Below are 11569 nucleotides of genomic sequence, written 5' to 3'. Positions count from 1 at the left end.
CGTGGAAGAAGTGGACATTGAAGTAACTATCATACAAATAAGTATAAAAGTACAATAGCGATATCTGCCACGGAGGCGAGCACACAGAGCTAGCGGGGCTTCCAGGAGGAGTTTTGATCTTGCAGGGACAGGAAGGAGGAGTCAACCCCTGCGGCGTGGGATGGGGGTAGTGGTGATATAGAGGTGGGGACAGAGTGGAAAACAACAACAAAAACGTAATTATTTTAGTTCAAAGTTATTGTGTCTTGAGTTGAAAGGCAGGGCAGTTAGCAACGCAGTTCAAATTTCAGTACTGCTCCTGAAATCTGAACTGTGTTCCAAGTCTGAAACGTTTACCTTAGCAAATCCCTCATAAAACTCCATTTGGAAGAGTCCCGAGAGCTAATTTGTTAAGTATGCTTGCAGAAGGTGGATGAGGAGACAGATTAAATCTTATTACCACTTTCAGATGAGAGGCACTTGAGCCCTGCTCAGCTATGAGAATGAGAGGGGAATTAATTCTAATTGAATACACGTGTTCTCTCGTGGCTGTTGTTCCCCACCAGAACCAAATGAGCGCAAGATCTGACAAAAAAAAAAAGGTTCATCTTTTATTCCTCCAAACACTTTCATTTAAATCAAGAGGGTGAGATGTGGTTATTGCCGTGGTTTTAGACAAAATTAACGGTTTCTGGGTCTGAGATGTTGTTGCATACACCCTCTCAATCCCTGTATCCTGAGATGGAGTCCCCTGAGAATCCACAGCAAGTCCTAACCAGGGATGGGTCTGGGTGATTCAGGAAAGTTGGCTTCAGAAGTGGGCGAGGGGCACTGCTTTGCTTTTGCTGTCTTGATCAGCTCTCCATCTGCAGGAGACAAAGAAAACCAACAGGAACAGATTAGTTACACTCATAAATCTTGGGCTTATTTTATTAACTCACATAATAGCTATTAATTGCCTTTCCTCCAAGGAGCAAAAGGGGATATACGGTCAATGCCATAGTAAGTAACACTGTATTATGTTATACTCAACTATTAATACATCTAGGTTGGTTCAGTCTTTCCTGATTCGATAGGTTAGAAGCAGACTGAGGACGGACTCTAGTGGACCACAGAGCTGAGCCATGCACACAGAAGACATCTCTTTTTTTTTTTTTTGAGACGGAGTTTCGCTCTTGTTGCCCAGGCTGGAGTGCAATGGCGCGATCTCGGCTCACTGCAACCTCCACCTCCCACGTTCAAGCAATTTTCCTGCCTCAGCCTCCTGAGTGACTGGGATTACAGGCGTGAGCCACCATGCTGGGCCATTTTTGTATTTTTGGTAAAGACGGGATTTTAACATGTTGGCCAGGCTGGTCTCAAATTCCTGACCTCATGTGATCTGCCCGCCTTGGCTTCCCAAAGTGCTGGGATTACAGGTGTAAGCCACCGCGCCTGGCCAGAAGAAATCTTTATCTTGGTGTGTGGGGTGTGGCGAGGTACAAATGGCATCTATCTTGGATCTGAATCTGGAAGGATCAAGGCACTGAAGGGATTTTTTTGTTTGTTTGTTTGAGACAGAGTCTCCCTCTGTTGCCAGGCTGGAGTGCAGTGGCACGATCTCAGTGGCACGACCTCAGCGGCACGACCTCAGCTCACTGCAACCTCTGCCTCCCGGGCTCAAGCTATTCTCCAGCCTCAGCCTCCTAAGTAGCTGGGACTACAGGCACGCATCACCACGCCCAGCTAAGTTTTGTATTTTTAGTAGAGATGGGCGTCTTACCATTTTGGCCAGGATGGTCTCGATCTCTTGACCTCATGATCTGCCTGCCTTGGTTTCCCAAAGTGCTGGGAATACAGGCATGAGCCACCACGCCCGGCCTCACCGAAGGGATTTTTAATGTCACGTGGATCTCACAGGTGTGGTGTGTTCAGGTGCAAGTGAGGATTAGGACTGATGGTTAAAACCAAAAGTAAAATTCCAGGTGATGTTGCTATGGAGAGCAGCATTAGGACAATCTGAGCGGTTTCTGTTGCAAGAGTATGTGTGTACGTGCAAGAACTACAGTCAAGATCCAACTTCTGTCTCTGAGGCTCTCTTTAATAACAGTAAGAACAACCTAAGGCATTGGAACAGTATGGAATGGTTGCCTTTAGAAATTAAGCTGTGGGCATGGCAGTTCAATCAGCACATTGAAGTTTTTCCTTTCTCTCTCTTATGGTTAATGGTTTCTGCAGAAAAGGACCAATTGATTTCTTTCTAAAACGTTGCTTCAGGGTGTAAAGACCTTTATAGGTCATGTTTCAACTTACAGAAAATTTTTATAGTTCAAATATAAATTACGTTCAATGTGGACTTTGTAATAGAATTTAAGGTTAAGTAAAGTTTCCACTTTCCTTAGGCTGTTTGCAGTGGCCAGCAGGCCCCATGATATCGAGATGGAAGCTATGTTAAAGGAGGAGATTGGTCAGGAATGGGCGGAATAAGAAATACGGGCAGCTCAGGCTAATCACACAATGATTGAGATGTAGAAACAGGGCCAGGCGTGGGATAATGCCTGTAATCCCAGTGCTTTGGGAGGCCAAGGCAAGAGGATCGCTTGAGGTCAGGAGACCAGCCTGGTCAACAGAGTGAGACCTCATCTGTGCAAAAAAAAAAAAAAAAAAAAATTAAAAAAATTAGTTGGGCATACTGGTGTGCGCCTGTAGTCTCAGCCACTTGGGAGGCTGAGGTCAGGGGATCCCTTGAGCCCAGGAGTTTGAGGCTCCAGTGAGCAATAATCACTTACTGTACTCCAGCCTGGGTGACAGAGTGAGGCCTTGACTCAAAAAAAAAGTGTATCCCCGAAAAACATAAATTGGAAATCTTGATCCTCGATACCTAGGAATATGACCTTATTTGGAAATAGGGTCTTTGTAGATGTCATCAAGTAATGATGGGTCATACTGGATTGGGGGCTGGTGAGGGGACAAATGCAATGACTGGTGTCCTTATAAAAGAAGAGAATGAGGGCCGGGCATGGTGGCTCATGCCTGTAATCCCAGCACTTTGGGAGGCTGAGGCAGGCAGATCACTTGAGGTCAGGAGTTCGAGACCAGCCTGGCCAACGTGGTGAAACTCCATCTCTACTAAAAATACAAAATTAGCCAGGCATGGTGGTGGGCACCTGTAATCCCAGCTACTCGAGAGGCTGAGGTGGGAGAATCACTTGAACCTGGGAAGCGGAGGTTGCAGTGAGCCAAGATTGTGCCACTGCACACCAGCCTGGGTGACAGAGGGAAACTCCATCTCCAAAAAAATAAAAGAGGAGAATGTCAGGTAAAGACAGAGACACAGGGAGAAGGCAGCCATGTGATGAGGGAAGAGAGATTGGAGTGCTGCATTTACAAGGAACACCAAGCATTGCGCTACCGGAAGCCAGAAGAGGCAAGGAAGGATTCTCTCTTACATGTTTCATCCGGAGCGAAGTCTGGCCGACACCTTGATTTTGGACTTCGCAGCATCCAGGCCTGCAAGACAACACATTTCTGTTGTTTTCAGCCACATGCGGCGGGGCCCTTGTTGCTGTTGTTGTGGTTGGTTTTTTTTTTTTTTTTTTTTGGAGATGGAGTTTCACTCTTGTCCCCCAGGCTGGAGTGCGATGGCTATCTCGGCTCACTACAACCTCTGCCTCCTAGGTTCAAGCGATTCTCCTGCCTCAGCCTCTGGAGTAGCTGGGATTACAGGCATGTACCACCTCACCCAGCTAATTTTTGTATTTTTAGTAGAGGTGGAGTTTCACCATGTTGGCTGGGCTGGTCTCAAACTCCTGACCTCAACTGATCCAACCGCCCGCCCACCGGCCTCCCAAAGTGCTAGGATTACAGGTGTGAGCCACCATGCCCAGCCTTGTGGTTATTTTTTTAGACAAGATCCCGCTCTGTCATCCAGGCTGGAGTGCAGTGGTACAGTCTCAGCTCCTGCAGCCTCGACCTCCTTGGGCTCAGGTGATTTTCCCATCTCAGCCTCCCGAGTAACTGGGACTACATGCTTGGCTAATTTTTATATTTTCTGTAGAGATGGGGTCTTGCTATGTTGCCCAGCCTGGGCTCAAACTCCTTGGGCTCAAGCCATCTGCCCGCCTTGGCGTCCCAAAGTGCTAGGATTATAGGCATGAGCCACTATCCCTGGCAACCCTTGTTAAAAAATAAAGAATATCAAGATGGCAATGGCAGATTATTAAACCACAATGAGGACTCTTCTGCATCCCTGTGGGACTGTCCAGGTTGTAAGCCCATGAAGCCGGCCCTGACTGCTGGGTTCTTGGAGTGCTGGACCTCCCGTGGCATGTGGCAAGGAGTTGTCAAGGGTTATCACGACATATGATGATCAACTACAGGAGATCCAAAGAGACCACTCACTCCTTTTTCCGACGAAGGACTGTGTATGTCACACTAGCGACAAACAGAACCGCAAGAGCTCCTGTGATAATGCAGAGCCCCATCACTGCGCCTTGCAGAGCAGATGCCCTCAATACTTGCGCTCCTGTTAAGAAACCAGAGGGTTTTTAATTGCCTGATTATTAAGAAGCTGTTCTGGCTGCTCCTGGTTCCCTGGGAAGTTTCCATCTAGCTGGTAGTGTGTATTAATTATGGAAATGAAATGTACATTTAAACCAAGAAAATGCACACTGTAGAGAAATCTCATAGGGCAAGTCGTTGAAAGCCGATTTACTAAATGACCGCTTCGCCAAATGACCCATTTGCCTAATGACCACTTTGCCAAATGATCAATTTGCTAAAAGCCAATTCGCTGAAAATCGGTTTGTGGGATGTCCTGCTTATCCGTAACTGACAGTCAGACGCAGCTTGTCCCAGGCTCCCAATGGGATGTGGGACAGGGGAGGGGCTACAAAACAGTTGTGGCAAAACTCCAAAACTTAAAAAGAAGAAAAATCCTCCATAATTGGGTGAATTGGTCATTCATTTAATTAGTTTTCTACAAAAGGGACTGCTTCCTGTATGTTCACAAGGAGATCATGGGCAGTGGCTTACAAGAAGAGAAAGGATGAATGTCACCCCGCCCTCCTCTCTTTTCCTTTGTTTTTTAGAGGCAGGAATTGGAGTGCAGTAGCGCAATCATAGCTCACTACAGCCTCAAACTCCTGGGTTCAAGCGATCCTCCCGCCCCAGCCTCCCCAGTAGCTGGGACTACAGGCGTGTGACACTACACCCAGCTAATTTTTTGTAGAGACAGGGTCTCATTGTGTTGTCCAGGCTGGCCTCAAGCTCCTGGGCCCAAGTGATCCTCCTACCTCGTCCTCCCAAAGTCCTGGGATTATAAGTATGAGCCACTGTGCCCAGCCCATTACTCCTTTTTGTATGTAATTGCTTTAAGCACTGGTTAGATCACCAGACAGTATCCAAGCCTCTCCTGGCAAAAGGAAAGATAGCCAGTGTTTGTAAACAACCCACAAAAGAAGGCAACAGCAAATTCTCAGAGATGATTTTATTCTCCTTTATGTCACCCAGATTGAAAGGGTTTGAAGTCTTAAGAATTTGCAGTTTCATTTCAGACTTTCCCCTCTCCTTTTTTCAGCATCAAGTTGAACAGCAGGGTTTTGCTCCTTGCCTGTGAACAGCTTTCTGTGCTACTGAAGGAGGGCTGGTTTCTGTATCTGAAAGGGGTGTCTTGGGGGCAGACTGTACACAGTGATTTTGTGAGGACCAGAAGGATTACAGCCCGACTTTCTCTATAGAGCGCCTTCCCTTTGCCTAAAAGGCGCTATGTAAAATGTTACCAGCAGGTCGAGGGATTCCCTACCTCCGCTGCTGTCTGGAGCTGTTGGCTTGTTGTTCCTGGGGCTCCAAAGCTGCTGGTAAACAGGATTGTTCTGCTTGAATTCCCTCCTGCCCACCAGGAGACCCCTTTTTGATTCTTTTCTATCTCAGGACAGAGCAGACTATGCTGACAGTTTTCTGGTGGTTGCTTCTGTATCTCACCTGGCTGCTGGTTGTAAGAGTTCACAAGCATTTCCTGGGTGACCGCAGGGAGCCGTTGTGGGTTTAGGGGTGACTCCCAGGAGCTTACACATGAATGGGTAGATGTGGATGCTGATAAAAGGCTTGGCCAGGCGTTTCTTCTTGAAATCTGGCCCGACAATTCTGAATATGGTCTTCATATCCATGAGGACATTATCAAAGCCATGGCTGCCTTTGTTGAAATACATTCTCTGAAAAATAATAACAATAAAAAAGCCATTTTAGATTCCAATTCCCTGAAAGAAAACTGTCCCTTAGTTAATGCCATGCTTGTTGGATCCAAGAAGTCTTTGAAAATTTAAACTACAAAGACACTGCTCTCTGTGGTGGTGGAGAGAATACCAAGGATTTAAAGGTCTTTAAGAAAGAGAATGTAGAAAGTGTACCCATTGGAAACAGCAAGATGATGATAATTGTACTGACAGTAATAATAAGCTCAAACATATAGAGCTTACTATGTATCATGAATTGTTCTGAATGCTTTATAAATATGTGTGAACTCCTTTACCCTCATGGTAGCCCAGTAAGGGCGCCATTCCTCATTTTGCAGCTGGGGAAACTGAGTCACAGAGCTTGTCTGCACTGAGTCATCCGGAACAAATGCTAGATTAGGTAAGTGAATGCAGGCAATGTTGTTCCAGAGCCAAATAGATGTATTTTTATGGTATAAAAAGATATACATACATTTTTAGGGGGAGAATGGGGGTAGGATGGGATGAGAATTCTGGGTAATTGCTTGGTAAATGCCAAATACCTTTCTTATCTGTACCTCTTTTCAAATGATAAAGTAATGTCAATTGCAACACTTTTTTTTTTTTTTTTTAAGAGCCAATGTCTGGCTGGAGTACAGTGATATAGTCATAGCTCACTGCAGCCTCAAACTCCTGGGCTCAAGCAATCCACCTATATCAGCCTCCCAAGTAGTTGGGACTACAGGCTTGCACTACTCTGCCCAGCGAGTTATTTTATTTTTTTGTAGAGATGGCAGGTGGTGGTGAGGGTCTCGCTATGTTGCCCGGGCTGATCTCGAACTCTTGACCTCAAGTGAACCTCCTGCCTCAGCCCCACAGAGCTCTGAGATTATAGGCGTGAGCCACTGTGGCCAGCTACAATACTATTTATTTATATTTTAGACCAACAGATATTCTAGCATATAAGAAATGTCATGCTCTCTGTACATTGAAGAGTTGGTCTAATATTTGCCCTGGTGGATACAGAAATTGCCTGTCTGCTCAGCTCTGGTTGAAGAAACCAGTCTGACTGTCTCTGAGGCTGTGGGGCAGTCCATCAAGAATGAATGCCCTCGGCCAGGCACGGTGGCTCATACCTGTGATCCCAGCACTGTAGGAGACCGAGGCAGGCAGATCGCTTGAGGTCAGGAGTTTGAGACCAGCATGGCCAACATGGTGAAACCCTGTCTCTACAAGAAATAGAAAAATTAGCTGGGCACATGCCTGTAATCCCAGCTACTCGGGAGGCTGAGGAGGGAGACTCGCTTGAACTGGGTAGGTGGAGGTTGCAGTGATCGGAGATTGCACCACTGCATTCCAGCCTGGGCGAAAGCGTGAGACTATCTCAGAAAAAAAAAAAAAAAAAAAAAAGTATGCATGTCTTCATGATGGCCTCAAGCACCTCGGTCCCTGAAGAGAGACAAGGAAGGCTCGCTTTACTCTGCACTGCAAAGCAGGCAGGTAGACAGAAATCTGAGAAGTGGATTCAGTGAGAGGCACTGACCCAAAGGATTTTCTGCCTAATGGTCGGTTCAGCAGAAAATTAAAGTGAGCACAGCATCCTGTTCCCTGAAACTATCTGGTTGGTCAGTGGGGAATGTTCTTGTCTCATTAAACGTCCTCATGCTACTGTTAAGCTGTCCTGTTACAAAAGGTCGTAAAGCAGGTTTACAAATAGGCCAGGTGACTGTGGAATTTCTCCTTGGCAAGGCCTTAGCTGTGCGCGTGCGATTGGTGTGCGTTAATTACAGTGTTCTGGGCCACTTGAGGGATAAAATACACCTTAGGTGATACATTGTTATAGTTTATTGTGACTATTTCCACCAACATTAAACAGTAACCCCATGAGTTTTCTCACACCTGTTACGCTCTGGAGTTGCAACAAGCTAAGGTGAAGCAAGTTGCAAACATAATGATCACATATGGCTCCTGTTCACAGCAAGGGTTCTTCAGGCTGTGCCCGGGGCAGTTTTCCCTCACACGAGGTTCGTAATGTCATTTATTTAATTATTTATTCATTTATTTTTTGAGACGGAGTTTTGCTCTGTCGCCCACGCTGGAGTGCAAGGGCGCGATCTTGACTCACTGCAACCTCCACCTGCCGGGTTCAAGCCATTCTCCTGCCTCAGCCTCCCGAGTAGCTGGGATTACAGGCACCCGCCACCATGCCTGGCTAATTTTTGTATTTTTAGTAGAGATGGGGTTTCACCATGTTGACCAGGCTGGTCTCAAACTCCTGACCTCAGGCAATTCACCCGCCTCGGCCTCCCAAAGTGTTGGGATGACTGGCGTGAGCCACTGCACCCGGCTGTAGCATCATTTAAACTTTGTTTCTGCCATGAATTGTTAGTTGGTAGTTAACAAAAAATAGACCACCTCATGTATGTCTCACAGTTAGCGTTGGTTTTTGTGTTTTCTTATGCTTCTTTTTAAATTGATTTTAAAATTGTGAAACAGGATCTTGTTCTGTTGCTCAGGCCAGAGTGCAGTGATACAGTCTTGGCTCACTGCAGCCTCAACCTCCTGGGCTCAAGCAGTCCTCCCACTTTAGCCTCCTCAGTAGCCGGGACTACAAACACGAGCCACCACAGCTGGCTGAGTTTTAATTTTGTAATTAATTAATTTTCTTTTTTTGAGATGGAGTTTCACTCTGTCGCCCAGCAGGTTGGAGTGCAGTGGCGTAATCTCGACTCACTGCAACCTCCACCTCTCAGCGATTCTCCTGCCTCAGCCTCGGCACCCACCCCTGTGCCTGCCTAAGGTTTTAAAAATATTTTTAGTAGCTACAGGGTTTCACCATGTTGGCCAGGCTGGTCTTGAACTCCTGACCTCAAGTGATCCACCCACCTTGACCTCCCAAACTGCTGGGATTACAGGCGTGAGCCACCACACCAAGCCTAATTTTTAAATTTTTTGTAGAGACCGCGTTTTGCCATGTTGTCTAGGCGGGTCTTGAACTCCTGGGCTCAAGTGATCCTTCTGCCTTGGCCTCTCAAAGTACTGGGATTACAGACATGGCCCTTATGCCTGGCCCTTAAAGTTGCTTTTTAATAACAGCTTTTATTGAAAGCTGATTCACATACCATAAATTTACCCATTGAAATTGTACAGTTTGGCCTGGCGTGGTGGCTCATACTTGTAATCCCAGCACTTTGGGAGGCTGAGGTGGGAGGATGGCTTGAACCCAAGTGTCTGAGACCAGCAACATGGCAAAACCCTGTCTCGACCAAAAATACAAAAAAATTAGCTGGGCATAGTGGTGTGTGTCTGTAGTCCCAGCTCCTCAGGAGGCTGAAGTGGGAGGATGGTTTAAGCCCAGGAGGTGGAGGGTGCAGTGAGTTGACATTGTACCACTGCACTCCAGCCTGGGCAACAGAGCCAGACCCTGTCTCTAAATAAATAAATAAATAAATAAAGAAAGAAGAAAGTGTATAATTCAGTGGTTTTTAATATATTCACAGAGTTGTGCAGCCATCACCACCACCAATTTTAGAAATTTTCGTTACCCCGAAAGAAATCCTGTATGCATCAGCAGTCACCCCTCATTTCCCCCTGACTACCCTCACCCCGGCTCCTGGCAACCACTCATCTACTTTCTGTTTCTTTGGATTTTCATATTCTGGGCATTTATATATAAATAGAATCATCTAGTATTTGTCCTTTGGCGTCTGGCGTCTTTCACTTAGCCTAATGGTCTCAAGGTGTGTCCAGGTTGTAGCAGGAATGAGCCCTCCCCTCCATATTCTGGTTGATGAATGTTCCGTCACACGGGTAGACCGGACTTGTTGTTGATGAACATTTGTTGCCACCTTTTGACAATGATGAATAATTTTGCTACGAGCATCTGTGTGTCTTCGTATGAATAGGCTTGCATATTTTTTGATATGGGCAAATGAGAACCAGTGGTGGGGGGCCTTTGTGGTGAATTTTTTGGTGATCTGTGTATATTGTGTATAATGATCAGTCAGCAGGCTTGGGGGCAGCCCTTAACTTTACATTTCTTTCCTTTTTTTTTTTAAGATAGGGTCTCTGTCTGCCACCCAGGCCAGAGTGCAGTTGACACAGGGCAGGGGAGTCCCGACGTGTAGCATAGCACCTGAGGGTTCTTGGCTTTGCCCAGGGAAGAATTCAAGGGCAAGCCGGAGGTGTAGAAGAAAACAGCTTTATTGAGGAGGCAGCGTTAGAGCCGTGTGACCGCTCCTGCAAGGCAGGGCTACCCTGGAGGCAGAGGGTAGCGGCAGAGAGTTTGCAATCACATTTCTACCCACTTTTAATTGCATGCAGATTAAAGGGCAGTTTATGCAGGAATTTCTAGAAAATGGGTAGTAACTTTTGAGTCACTGGGTCATCACCATGGAAAGGGGCAGTAACTCCTGGGTGTTGCCATGGCAATGGTAAACTCACATGGCACACTTGGGGGCATGTCTGATGGAAAGCTGCTTCCGCCCCAGCCCTGTTTTAGCTAGTCCTCAATTTGGTCTGGTGTTGAAGCCCTGCCTCTGGAGTCAGGTCCTGCCTCCTATCTCACAGTGGTGTGATCATGGCTCACTGCAGCCTCAACCCCCACCTGGGCTCAAGCAATCCTCCCACCTCAGCTCCTGAGTTGCTGAGACCACAGGCACATGCCACTACGCCCAGCTACATTTTTTTTGCATTTTTTGTAGAAATGGGGTTTCACTATGCTGCCCAGCGTGGTCTCAAACTCCTGGGCTCAAGCAATCTACCTACCTCAGCCTTCTAAAGTGCTGGGATTACAGGTGTGAGCCACTGCACTCAGCCCAACCTTACATTTTTAATGTCAAGTCACTTCTCTCTAGGTTTTGGTTTCTCCTTTAAAATAGTGGAACTAAGAGCATCTATTTTATAGGGTTGTTGGGAAGGCAAAAATGAGAGAACTGTTATTCAATGTTTAGTGAAGCGCTAGGCACAATTTTGAGTAATGAAATTGGCGTTTATTCTTTTTTATTATTTGTTTATTTTTTAGAGACTGGGTCTTGCTCTGTTGCTCAAGCTGGAGTGCAGTGGTGCAATCACAGCTTGCTGCAACCTTGACCTCCTGGCCTCAAGAGATCCTCCCACCTCAGCCTCCTGAGTAGCTGGGACTACAGGCATGCATCCCCACTTCTGGCTATTTGTTTATTTATTTGTTTTTCTTTTTTTGGTAGAGATGGGGGTCTCCTTATGTTGCCAGGGCTGGTCTTGAACTCCTGGCCTTAAGCAATCCTCCTCTCTTGGCCTCCCAAATTACTGAGATTACAGATGTGAGCCACCATGCCCAGCTTTATTTTTATTTTTAAATCAGCCTTGACAAGTTGAATTGGTCATTATTCTTGTATAACGGTAATTTGGGGCAGCATTGG

At 46.3% G+C, this 11569-nt stretch overlaps 1 long non-coding RNA gene across 1 annotated transcript in view; it reads left to right on the top strand.

Annotated features, from left to right (window-relative positions):
* LOC117097688 overlaps window positions 1-11569 on the top strand; it is a 45420-nt gene that overhangs the window by 1256 nt on the left and 32595 nt on the right. The window lies entirely within an intron of this gene.

The sequence above is a fragment of the Trachypithecus francoisi genome, unplaced genomic scaffold (genome assembly GCF_009764315.1).
Source record: "Trachypithecus francoisi isolate TF-2019V2 unplaced genomic scaffold, Tfra_2.0 Lachesis_group15, whole genome shotgun sequence".
Classification (NCBI taxonomy): Eukaryota; Metazoa; Chordata; class Mammalia; order Primates; family Cercopithecidae; genus Trachypithecus; species Trachypithecus francoisi.
Note: the sequence above shows the minus strand (reverse complement) of the source record. Positions and strands in the feature narration are given on the sequence as shown.